The following is a 13,786-nucleotide window of genomic DNA, read 5'->3' as shown; positions in this document are numbered from 1 at the left end:
ATTGTCTGGATGATTCTAGGCCTGGTTTCTGGTACCCTTGGTGCCATGCCCGCCTGCTATTATGGTAACAGAACACTCCTATCTGAATTGTGGGCTGGAAAGCCTGAAAGGTGAGAGTATGGCTTTTTTCCAAAATCAGAAAACACACTGAAGGAAGTGACAAGAAAATTATGCTTTTTCTTTCAAGTTTGGTTCATGGTCGAGAGATGGTATCTTTACGTATGTGTGAGCTCCATGTATGTGGTGTGCATGTGAGTAGGTGTGTTTGTGTGTGGGTGTATGTGAGCATGTGTGGGACTGTGTGCTGTGTGTGCGTGGGTGTGTGTACATGAGTCTGTGTGCATGTGTGTGTGTGATATGCAGAGTGTATGTGTGACACAGAAGGCTTTGAAGAGAAGGTAGGATTTCAGAAACTATTTACAAGAAGAATTATAGAATTGGAGAGAAAGCAGGAAGAGAGAGAAAACGGGGAGGGAGACAGAGACAGACAGGGAGGATTATGGGACAGTATACCTGACATGAGCCTGTGCAGAGCAGAGTTAGACAGAATTCCTGCTTCCTGATACAGTGAGTCTCTCCAGCCAGGACTCGTTCTGGTTAAGGACTGACGTGGACCTCAGGACTCTCATGAAAGTTCCTGAACCTTCATTACCAATAACTGTACCAGGCTTCTAAATTATAAGCATCTGTCTCTGGAGCCCTGGCTGTTAGGATGGAGATGACACTGACCTGGTCCTCCTTCCCCAGCCAGCGAGCCTCCCAGGCAATGGGCGATCCCCAGGGGCTTACCCTCGGGGCTCTGTCTGTGTCCATTGACTCTATATGTCAAGCAGGATAACCAGAGTGGGACTGAATCCATTTCCTTTCTATCCACCCCTCCCCCTCCCCTTCCCTGACCCCAACCCGTGAGGCCCACGGGTACAGCACAGATCAGACTCAACATTTAGGAGCCAGAGGAGGATCTCGTTGCAGGGTTCCTAGCCTCTTAAAATACTGGAGTTTCTTTGCTTAAAGTTCTGAAGCTCACTCTCCTGTCTGTGCCTTGGAGTCTTCCTCTCTTCTCCCTCCCCTGGCCATGACCCTGACATGCCTGCTCATTCTGAATGCAGAGGACTGAGCCCTGCCTTTTTTCTCCTCATCTTTTGCTAATCCACAGCCACAAAGAAAGACAAGCAAAGAGAAATTCTGGTCTCAGTTGCATATTTTAAAATATTTGCATGTACCCATTTACCCATAGATGCCCCAACACCCAAATGAGATCCCAAGTATTTCAGATCAACAACTACCCTTGTCTACACTACTTGTCCCTAAGGACTGGCTGCTTACCTCCATGACACTCTTCAGCTTTATGCCTACATTTGCTGAGGTATCAGATTCTGACAACAAGGGGCCCCAAATCTCTGTGGTTCTGACAGTTGCCTTCTCCATCTGAACACAGGGCATGAAGACGGAGCATGAAGCATGGAGCATGGGGCATGGAGACTGAGCCTGGATATGGAGCATGGAGCACGAAGAATGGAGAAGGAGCATGGAGATGGAGCAGAGGGATGAAACATGGAGCTTGGAGCATGGAGATGGAGCACGAAGAATGGAGACGGAGCATGGAGACGGAGCACAGAGGACGGACCTTGGAGCGTGGAGCACAGATCACAGAGGAGAGAACTTGGAGCATGTATTCCGGGACATGAGGACAGAGCACAGAGCATGGTGCGTGGAACATGTATCATGGGGCATGCAGCATGGAACATGGACTGTGCACAGAACAACTTCCTTCTCTTCTCTATTTTTTGATGAGGGTGCTGTTAGAGATCGCTGACACACACCACTTTCAGTGTGAGGCTGCCTTGGAACCCTCCAGAAGCCCCTGAACTCTGTACAATTCCTATAGTCACTTGTCACCCCCACCCCACCCCACTCTCCATGTCCAGAACAAGTGGGAGCTTCTATTTCCCCATTTAAGGGCCAGCTGATAGTTCTGGTCAGACAGGAAGAGTCTGGGGTGAGGGGGGTGTGTTTGGAAAGAAGGCTGGGCTAGAGATTAGGAATCCTGGGTCTGGGTGCCGCTTGGGCACAGGCCACTGCACCAACCCTGGTCTAAGTCACCTCACTCTCTGGAGCTCTGTTTCCTCATTTGGCTGATTATAGTTTGAATAATTGGATTACTCCTAGGGCTCCTGGGTGGCTCCAATGGTTAAGTGTCCGACTCTTGATTTTGGCTCAGGTCATGATCTCATGGTCCATGAGATGAGCCCTGTATTGGGCTCTACGCTGACGGCACAAAACCTGCTTCGGATTCTCTCTCTCTCTTTCTTTCTCAATAAGCAAACATTTTTAAAAAAATAAAATAATTGGGTTACTCTTAAAGTACCTTTGATATTTAAAAGGTGTTTCTTAGCAAGTTATGCCTACTGGAAATCAGGGACCTCTCCTGACTTTTCCACAACCTGACTGAAGTCTTACTAAGATGCTAGAAGGTTCTAGAACTTTCCCCTTTGACCTTGGAGAACTTGACTCCACTGATGTCACAACTTCCCTCTGACTTTGGGTTATTCTTTGGCAGATGAAAGGTTCCTGCATCTGCTGTTTTACTGCAGCGAAGTTGCTCTGTGGTTCACAAACAGCGTATTGTTTTATTCTTTAGTCTTGAATCACAGTCAAAAGTTTCAGATGGGGATAAAATAAGACACTCCCGAGGGGTCCGTTGTTCAGCACAAACACCCTTAAGCCTCTGGGTGTGTCTGTCATCAGTTCTCTACAGACATCACAAGCTACCACAGTCTGTCATTTCTGACTAGCTCTGGGAGGCTATTTTACAATCGAATAGAAGGGAGTTACCACAGAGCTGCCCCTCCAATACCTTCTGTCTATACAAGTTTTAATTGGTACCCAGAGGCATAGAGATGATTTCTTTTCAGTACTAAAAGAACCTCTAAAGAGACAGGCCTCCATCCCTCCAGGGAGCTGAATGAACAAGAGTGTGAAGGAAATCTTTTAGGAATGGAAGTCAGTGTACTGTGACCCCCAGGGATAAAGAGAAAAAGTTTAGGCTTATCCCTGCATATGGAAGACGCTTAGACAAGTCCCATCTGTCAGGGAATTGTCATGCATCCTGCTTTATGGACTGACCAGCAACTTACTTTCCATCAGCAGATGGTTCGAATGAACCCAGAGATTAGGTCTAGGGAAAATCATTTTGCGAATGTAAGTCACAGTAAGTGAGAACTTTTATGTGAAAGCGGTTAGCACAGCACTCGACATACAGCAGGGATCCTACAACTATTCATTCTTCCTCCCATATAAAAATTAGTAAATGAGACAATTTGTAGGGTAATCTGGACCGGTAGGGAAGTGAAAAGTTGTGTGGTGGATTTGTTTCCTAAAATGGCGGCACGACTCTCTGCCACCCCACACGTTCCTTTGCAATGTGACCCTGCTGTTCTCCCCACTAGAAGGCAGAGTCCCTTTCTCCTTCCCTCAAATCTGGGTGGGCCCTGTGAGTTTTCCTGATCAAGAGAATGTGGCAGAAACAATTTCATGTAACTCCCTAAAATGTCTATAGCTTCTACTTTTGACTCTGAGAAACCTAATTTTCCTGAGACCACCATGTTGTGAGGAAGCCCACGTCAGCCAGGGAGAAAGAACAGCCATATGGAGAAGCACTCTCAAGACCTGAGAGTGAAGCGTCCTAGAGCCTTCCAGCCCAGCCCAGGTGCCCACTGAATCCAGCCTTGCCCATGATCCCGGCCAGCATCACATGGCACAGACCAACCACCTGGCATGAATTCCTGACCCACACGATCAAGAACAGATAAAATGATGATTGTCTGAAGTCACTAAATTTACTACAGGTGGTATGTGGACTGAAGCCAGGTCTCCTCTAACTGTTCATCCAGCCCTAACTATCCATCAGCCATGGGTGGGGTATCCAAGGACTGACCCTAAGGAAGACTCTTTGGGTTCTATGACTATCGGAAACCAGAAAATTGGACAGACACAAGCTTATCTAAACTGGGCTTTATTTTGCTGGCATAACGATAAGGCCATAGGAGGGGCTGGCAAGACACCTGTACAGAAAGGTCAGGGTGTGGGCTCCTTCCTGCTTCCTCTTCCAGTTCTTCGATGCGGCTTTGGCCCACAGGCTCCCTAGAAGGGTCCACCACCGCTGGGTAACTGGCTCACACTTCCAGGTAGGAAGAAAAAGATGGAAAGGACAGCTCTCAAAAGGAAATTCCAGTTTGATCTGCCCCTTTTCATCAAGAAAGCACCTGCTTTCCTAGAAGCTTCAGCGATCACCCTACTGCTAAAGTCTTCTGGACCAGAGTGTGGTGGGGAATCTTTAGTGGCAGGAGAACCTGGCCACACACTGACATAAGCCCACCTTTGTTGTTGAGGAAAAGAGCACCAACCGGTACCGGGTGTTAGAAGGAAGGAAAAGGGTGACACATACTGGGGAGCCCGTCAGTAGTGTCCACAGCAGTCAGAAGGTCAATGGACTGAAAAGGTCTTTGACAAGATGAATTATGGTGGCATATGCCAGATGGAAGTCGACACGTGCTTTTCCCTCTCCGGGGTGCTTCTGCATGGAAAGAAGATTATGTGTATAGATATATAGAGTATAGGATATAATATATATATATATAGTACATATCCCACATCTATATTATCTATATACACTAGAATATTATATATTCTACTTCGGCTCAGGTCGTGATCTCACCACTCGTGAGTTCAAGCCTGGCATCAGGCTCTGTGCTGACAGCTCGGAGCCCGGAACCTGCTTAGGATTATGTGTCTCCCTCTCTGTGCCCCTCCCCCTCTCACACCCTGTCTTTCTCTGTCTTCCTCAAAAATAAATAAACACCAATTTTTTTTTTTAAAACGCATGCAAAATGCTCTGCATAACACCCTGCCCAGAGTGAATGTTCAACAAACATCAGCTTCCATAACCTCATCTCAGAAGCATTAGTGAAAACGTAGTGGAAGTAGACGTTGGATGGGGGACGGGACTAGAGAGACATCCTGATGTAACATGGTGGCCTCGTGCTCTACGGGGTTTGAAGGAGGCAGCACAAAGGAACCCAGGCCTAGAACCCATGCTACTATCTGTCTCTTCCGGTAACCTAAGCCCTGGGGTCTTAGGCTGACTTTCAAGCTATTTCTTTTAGCTTCTTCCATTAATCCTTTTTTAAATGTTTTATCCATTTCTAAGAGAGAGAGAGAGAAAGAGAGAGAGACAGAGGGAGAATGTGTGAGCAGGGGAGGGTCAGAGAGAGAGGGAGACACAGAATCCAAAGCAAGCTCCGGCTCTGAGCTAGCCGTCAGTACAGAGCCCGACGCGGGGCTCGAATCCATGAACTGTGAGATCATGACCTGAGCTGAAGTCAAACGCCCAACCGACTGAGCCACCCAGGAGCCCCAACTTCTCCCATTAATCCTGATACAGAGGAGTCTGACTAAGACCTGAATGGAAGCTTCCAAATGCTGAGAATGGTCTTGGAACCAGTAACCATGCCATTACCATCTATGAAACACCACGCATGTGTCCACGCTCTTCCAGCTGCAGCTGTGGTGCTCACCAGGACAGACACTGTCATGTCTTCCTAGAGTTTCCCGTCTACCACGGGGAATGGACCCTGGGAAGTTTGCCCATGCTTATGTATATCTGTTAGGACTGATGTGATGGAGGAAGGGGTTGCAACAATGCCTCCAGGGAGGGCTCCCCTGAAGAAGTCGTGTGTGGGCTGATGTCTGATTAAAGACATAAATCTATATCAGCTACTCTAGCATCCCTGTGAGATTTTTGGTGGCCAAGCTGCTGGTGGTGCCAAATGTAGCTTTTGTAGGGAGCAGAGGGTAAGTAAATGTTGCTGAAGGCAGTAGGGAACCCAAGCAGACAGTGGAGGAACAAGGGTGTGTTGCTCAAGGTCAATCTGGCAGCGTGTGCAAGATACGAAAGGAAGTGGAGGGCTGGGGTTGGGTCATGGATCCGGACCACCTCAGTGGGAATGGAAAAGCAGCAGAAAGAGAGTTTTTACAGAGAATCTACAGCTTTTGTTACATATCCAAGTTTCTTTCTTGCGGATCTTCAGAAGATAAAAGAAAGGAAATGTAATCATTTAATTGACCCAACTTCTCCTTGGGGAAGCTTTAATGACCCATCTGTGAGTTTGCATGGCACCCCTTGTGTGCCTTTCAACAGCTCAGATCCCACTATTATTTGGTTCATCTGCTTTAATCCCCATAACAATGAGACCTCGGTGGGAAAAGGACGCCTTCCTCTCTGCACTACAATGCCTGCAGAACTGGTGTCCAGTAAGTGGCGGTCAGCGGTAGGAACAATATTGGGTGGCACTTAATAAATGTTTATGGAAGGAGACCATGCGCAAATGAACAATACCCACATATTAAACAATGTGGACACAGCTCATTCCTTCTGGCTCTCAGAGGAATGTCCTATCTGTCAGTTTCAATGTCCTTGGAGAATAGGATGTCATAATTAGTGAGAGCTAGGACTCACGGAGCCAAGTCCTGGGCTCAGTACTGCAGAGAGCTTTGAGGGTATCTTGGGGGCAGGGAGAAAAAAAGGCAGAGGGGAGATGCCGGCTGGGCTTAGGATCCCAGGGAAGGGGAGGGGCCGGCTGTGGATCTGACCCCTCCCCTCACAGGGTGATCCAGGGAAGGCCAATCAAATATTAGTGACAGTATCTACTCCTCCCAATTCATAGCTTCGCAGTGAAGAGTAGACCAGACAATGTGTGAAAGAGCTTCTTGATCCTCGTAAAGATGCAATGACTTACTAGTTAGAATATTGCAGAACCCGCAGGGCACAAACTGAAATTTTCTAGTGGAATCCCTCGGACTACGTGGATTGATACGGCTCAGGCAGGCAGTGCCAAGCAGGCTTCTTGTGAAAGGTACATTTTGAGCAGAATCTGAAAGAAGGAAATGTAGGGATTTGCAGAGAAGTGAGGGAATCCTTTTGTTCTTCATTAAGATTGACTTCGCTATCTTGGCAATCTGAATTTCTGCATTTTTAGACCAGACTCATCAAATGCCACGAAACAGACTCTTTCGGGTTTTGATTGGGATTTTATTGAATCTATAGATTCCTTTGAGGAGGACTGACTGGCATATTTACAATCTTGGATTTTTCTATCAATGAGCTGGCATAATCTCTCCGTTTATGTACAAGAAATGCATTAACCGAAGATTTGACCCCCTGTGCTATTGAGAATCTGTGAGAGGTTTATACTGAAGAAGGAAATCACAAGCCACCCACACTTGAAGAACTGCAGTCTCTGTTACCTCAAAAGGGGTCCCTACATCAGAAGGGAGTGAGGACCCTAAAGACAGAGCAGTGTCACTGAGGACAAGGTGGGTACCAAGGCTTATAGGTCAAAGGAACATGGTGCCAGGAGTCCGAAGTCCTAGCTTGCCGAGGAGTTGTCTGTTCTTGGCCAGGAGGATTATTGCTTCTGTGCCTCAGAGTTCCAGATATAAACAGCAACAGTAACATCTACCTTGTTACTTCATGGGCCAGCTGAAGAAATTAAACAAAATTCCCTCCAAATTATAGGGTTCTATCCAAATATTTTTTTAATGTTTATTTATTTTTGAGAGAGAGACAGACAGAGAGAGAGAGAATGAGCAGGGAGGGGCAGAGAGAGAGGGAGACACAGATTCTGAAGCAGGTTCCAGGTTCCGAGCTGTCAGCGCAGAGCCTGACTCGGAACTCGAATTCGCAAACGTCGAGATAATGCCCTGAGCTGAAGTCAGAGGCTCAGCTGACTGAGCCACCCAGGGACTCCTCCATCCAAATATTAAAAGTCACTCCTATTCCTGTCACACAGCCACTCCACAGAATTGCTGTTAGGAAACAGATTGCCACCCACCTTCTGCAGAAAAGCAAGGATGGTCGGTGCTGGAAATTGCTAAATTAATGGAGGCAAGTTCTTTTTTTTTTTTTTTTTAAATTAATCAGTTTCCAATAATTGTCACAAACGGGTTTTTTTTTTTAATGTTTTATTTATTTCTAGGAGAGAGAGAGAGAGACAGTGTGAACAGGGGAGGGTCAGAGAGAGAGGGAGTCACAGACTGAAACAGGCTCCAGGCTCTGAGCTGGCAGTCAGCACAGAGCCCGACGCGGGGCCCGAACCCACGAACTGCGAGATCATGACCTAAGCAAAAGTCAGACGCTTAACCGACTAAGCCACCCAGGCGCCCCAATGGAGGCAAGTTCTTAAGAAAGTAGCCCATTAATGGTGACTTTTTTTTTTTTTAAGAAGTCATCACCTAACTAAAATTTAGCTTGGAAACCATCCCTGACTCTCCCTTTACACTCGCCTCCAGTCATCAAGTTCTTCCCCTATTTGAACGTGGCTGGATGATACGCCCCTTCCCATCCTTGATGCCTACTGCCCCAGTCCCGGAGTCACGGCCTGATGCCCCAGCAAGCAGGTCCGAGGCAGAGTCATGCATGCTGGTTACTATACCAGGGGGTGCGTTCCCTGAAAAGCAGTCATGAGCAGGGAGTGCAGTAAGACAGGGGGAAATGAGAGCCAATCTGAGGGTGGGGCTGTCACGAAATGACTCCCACTTGGTCACAAGTGTCCTTGCTGGCCAGTCCTTATGGGACCATTTTCTGAAGGACTTGAAAATGCTTGAGTCTGAGAACATTTCATTCTGAGGAAGGAAGGAGAAATAACTTCTCCATCTGCTTGCATCCCGCACGGATCTAAAGCTCACGCCATGGGATTCTAATTCCCCATGGATTCGCATGTTGCATGTGTACGGACGCAGGGGTGAGAGGAGAGGTGTGCCAGAGCAACTCCTTGGAAACAGCGGAGCTGGTCGTGGGAGTCGCTGGTGCACAGCAAGTAGCCAAAGGCCCGGAAACAGATGAGGAACAAAGAAGCATCTGATACACCTGCCCCATAATCTCTCACGTGGGCGACTTCAAGGGCTTCCCAATGTCCCATGCACTGGCCAATCTTTTTTTTTTATCACAATTCCAGACCTTTTTTTTTTTTTCTCAAATCCAGGTTTTGCCACTTTTATTTATTTATTTATTTTTTTACAAATAGTTTATTGTCAAGTTGGTTTCCATAGAACACCCAGTGCTCATCCCCACACGTGCCCTCCTCCATGCCCATCACCTCTTCCCCTCCCCCCCACCCCCATCAGCCTTCAGTTTGTTCTCAGCATTCAAGAGTCTCTCATGGTTTGCCTCCCTCCCTCTCCCCCACCACTTCCCCCCTTCTTCTCTCCCTTGTTCCTCCGTTAAGTTCCTCCTAATCCTCCTATACGTGCAAACATATGTTATTTGTCCTTCTCTTCCTGACTTATTTCGCTCAGCATAACACCCTCAAGGTCCATCCATGTTGCTACACAAGGCCAGATGTCATTCTTTCTCATGCCATGTAGTATTCCATCGTGTAGATAAACCACATCTTCTTGATCCATTCGTCTGTTGATGGGCACTTAGGCTCTTTCCATGTTTTAGCTATTGTGGAGAGTGCTGCTATGGACATTGGGGTCCATGTGCTCCTATGCATCAGCACTCCTGTGTCCCTTGGGTAAATTCCTAGCAGTGCTATTGCTGGGTCATAGGGGAGTTCTATTGTTAATTTTTTGAGGAACCTCCACATTGTTTTCCAGAGGGGCTGTATCAGTTTACATTCCCACCAACTGCACTGGCCAATCTTAATAGACATCTAAGGTATTTGTTGAGTGTTCTTGATATCTCTTCCTTTAATAATCTTCCATATGACATCATTTTCTACAAAGGGACTATTTCCTCTCTAATGTCATCTATTGCCCGAGAAAGCAAAAAGAATGAGCCAGAGATTTGATATATGGAGCCTCCCGGGGTCGTATAAACCGGATTTGAATCTTGCTCTGCTACACACTTGCTTTGTGACCTTGGGTATCTCTGAACTGCATCCCAATTATAAAATGGGGAAATGGTCCTATCAAGTAAGATGTTGTGACCGCTTCACAGAGTGTCCGACACAAGGAAGGCTTTGGCCATTGTCAGCGGCCATCACCACCAACCGTCAGTGTCACTGTCACCAGCAGCAGCAGCACTGTGGTTTTTAGGCCCTGCTTCATGCTTACTTCATCTACATCAGAGAAGAAAACAATGACCTCTTCTAAGGCTTATTCAAGACTAGGATGAATCAGAGGCGCCTCGGTGGCTCAGTCGATTAAGCATCTGACTCTGGCTCAGGTCATAATCTCATGGTTTGTGAGCTTGAGCCCTGTGTCAAGCTCTGGGCTGACATCTTGGAGCCTGCTTCAGACTGTGTTTCCTTCCTTCTCTCTCTCTGCTCCTCCCCAACTGTGCTTTGTCTCTCAAAAATAAATAAACATTAACAAAATTATTTTTGAAAAAAATAATAGGATGAGTCAAACTTGTAAAAAAGCTTAACAACTACAGAGTCATCTGTGAGGATTGGTGGTCACAATTCCTCTGATCCCCCTTGCAATTCCTAAGCTCTACACCATCCAAAACACATTTAAAAAGCAGGAGAGAGGTGTTTGGATAGGGAAGGGGATGGAGATACCTCTAAACAGAGACAGAGAGAGAGAGACACTTGTGAATGTAGTGTTTCCTGGGAAATCACCTGTTCCATCCCCAGACAACCATCAGGGTAGGATTTATTAATCCCATTCTGCAAACGAAGAACAGAAAGCCCAAAGAGAACAAGGAACACACCCCAGACTACAGGACTGGCAAATCAGAGAGCCCAGGACTGTGCTCCTCCGGGCCCCTGCCTTTCCCAACACAGAGCTCCCCTCTCATGGCTTTGGGGGTGTTCTGTTTGAAAACCAGAAATTAATCCCTGTGCCCCTAGGGATGTTCTTAGAACAGAGATAATTCTGTGATACATCCCCATGTATATTTTCTATGCATCCCCTCTTCCACCTGGTGCAGAGCTGTAAGTCAATCTTTTAGCCGCTCAGCTAAATTCCCAGGGTGCTCTTAAGATACAGAAATTCCAGCAGTAAATAGCAAAACTGTTAGACCAGATTAAACTTGCCAAAGCGATTTGAGCAGGAGCTGAGAAAAATGGACCCCCTTGAAATGATATGCTATCAGCCAACAGTAACATAACCCTGGAAACGAACCTTTCAGTTTGTTATTCAACACGCAGAACACATGGTAAGGAGGAGAGTTGGCCAAGATCTAGCAGAGGGTGTGGAAAATGTAAGCGATACTTAATTTACTTTTCATGCTCCCGCTCTCCTTTTTTCTTCCCCCCAATAGAATGATCGTGTGGGGAATTCCCTGATTTTGACACTTGAAATCTATGGAGTCTGTCTGGAAGGTGACTGATGAAAGGGTAGCCCCTGTGCTAAGGATCACCATCCGAGGAGAGAAAGGTGGCCAGGCAGGCATGTGACAAAGGGGCAACTGAGTAGATTCAGACGAGGGACACGTGGGGGAGTGGGAGGGGACATCCGTTCTCACTCTATTTTTCTTGTAACAGCTTAAAAATGGAAAACAAATGTTTTGGGGACTTATTCTAGGGAATTGATGAAGTTAAAAAGCAAAAAAATCCAACCTGTGCTTCCATAGGTCAGTTTTTCTATGAGGACTGGAGCAGCTGAGGATAGTACGCCCCTGCCAACCCCATCCTGAAGACGTCTGGTTTCTGCAGATCCACGCGAGCAATTCCAGGCAATACTGTACACCCTCACCTGGCCTCACTCCTTCTATTGATTTCTGATTTCAAGGAAGCCCATGCACTAAGGTGACACTGGCACAGGTAAGTCACCGTAGCTGAGGAAGCAAAAAAGCTGTAATTCTATAGTTGGGTGGGTGATTTATTGAGAAACTGTTCAGACCCTCCCCCGGAACGATACCCAGATGACAGGCCATCCGGCGTTTCCCTTTCCAGCTGGTATCTTGTGCTGTAACCAGCACTGTGCTTTAGATCCCTTGGGGCACTAAATGTTGACCTGGTCTGTTGTCACCATCCTCATAGGAGCCTAGCTGCATTCCCTCGCTGGGAACCGTCTGTCTGGCCCTGGCATCTTCTTTCTCTTTCTCCCTCTTCTTCCTCAGTCTTTCCTATGGAAAAGCTCTTCCAAAATCTGAAAATATACCATTTTATGTATGTATGTATGTATGTATGTATGTATGTATTAAATTCAAGTGAGTTAATATACAGTGTAGTCTTGGCTTCAGGAGTAGAAAAAATCCAGTGATTCATGTCTTACATATGACACCCAGTGCTCATCCCAAGTGCCCTCCTTAATGCCCATCCCCCATTTCTCTTTTCTTTTTTTTTCTTTTTTAAAGTTTATTTATTCATTTTGAGAGACACAGAAACAGTGCAAGTGGGAGAGGAACAGAGAGGGAGAGAGAGACAGAGGGAGAGAGAGAATCCCAAGCAGGCTCCACACTGCCAGGGCAGAGCCCGATGTGGGGCTCAAACTCACAAACCATGGGATCAATGACCTGAGCTGAAACCAAGAGTCAGAGGCTTAACTGACTGGACAACCCAGGCACCCCTCCCCATCACCCATTTAACCCACCCTCTCATCCACCTCCCCTCCAGCAGCCCTCAGTTTGTTCTCTGTATTTAAGAGTCTCTCATGGTTTGCCTCCCTCTGATGCACACAAGGCTGTGTTCCATATATTTCATATGAGACTACTCCAGTGGTCACAAAAGGGAGGATTCCTTTGAAGAAAACCAATAACCGACAGATGGTGTCGACCTGCCCCTTTGATCCTTCTTCTACAGCAACGGAATCAACTTGATATGAATGAACTACCCCTTACTTCACTTTCCTTCTACAGCAAATGTTTAGTAGCCACCCAACCAAACTGTTCATTGATTTGCAAATCTCTATTCGTTGGTAGCTTGGTCAGGGCACCAGATCAGCAGAGCCCAATTATACCATGGGGAATGGTGGGGGACACCCTAGGTGCTTGCCAGTTTCCATTCGCGATGCCTCTGGGAATGTATGGAGACATGTGGTGCGCACTCCTGGTGGAGAGGCTCCCGCTTGGTGGAGTTGAACTGGGCGACTGGCCCCTGAACTGATGCACCCTCTTTGAACACTCACCAGTCCACACCCTGCAGTGGGGGCAGCTGGAGAAGGGACTCCCACATTTACAGATGAGGCGACCAAAGCCAGGCAACCCTCTTCTGATTTCTTTGTTCTGGAGCTGAGATCCGGAAGGAAGCGGGCGGTAGTCGCCTGCCCTGTGGAGATGACCTCACGTGTAGTCTGAAGAATCCTTCTGAAAGATCAGAGTCTGGAGCTCCAGTTCCCATTGCCGCCATGCCTCCATTAGGGGGTAACGTCTGAGATCACCACTGGGTGATGGGGCTCTGATGGTATTTTGGTCTGGAAAACCATGTCCTCTCAAACAGGTCACTGGGGCCCCTGGAAGGAGAATCCTCAGAGCTGCAGAGGGGTGCTTGGGCAGACAGGGAAAAGGCCCAGGCACCACATCAGCACTGGGGACTCAGGGAGCATGGAGAGACCAGCAAGGCACCTACAGCAGTCAGGGATTGCTCTCCCCACCACATGGACCCCAGAACAGAGGGACACCAAACAGCAGCAGTTCCTGAGCCTTCGCCTCCCCTCCCCTCACCCTACCCCATGCCCAGGAAGGGCATTCCTCTCCTCCTGCCCAGGTCAGAGCCTCCCCCTTCTTAAAGGGTCTGTAGTATCCTGGGAGGCCTCAGTAGGGGGAGGGGGGGCGTCAGTCCCAGGAACCTGAGTGCAGCTTAGACGTCCACTCCCTGTGGGGCCGTGAGTGCCCTTG

Source organism: Hyaena hyaena, unplaced genomic scaffold, assembly GCF_003009895.1.
Source record: "Hyaena hyaena isolate Hyena2069 unplaced genomic scaffold, ASM300989v1 scaffold_31, whole genome shotgun sequence".
In the NCBI taxonomy this organism is placed as follows: domain Eukaryota; kingdom Metazoa; phylum Chordata; class Mammalia; order Carnivora; family Hyaenidae; genus Hyaena; species Hyaena hyaena.
Note: the sequence above shows the minus strand (reverse complement) of the source record.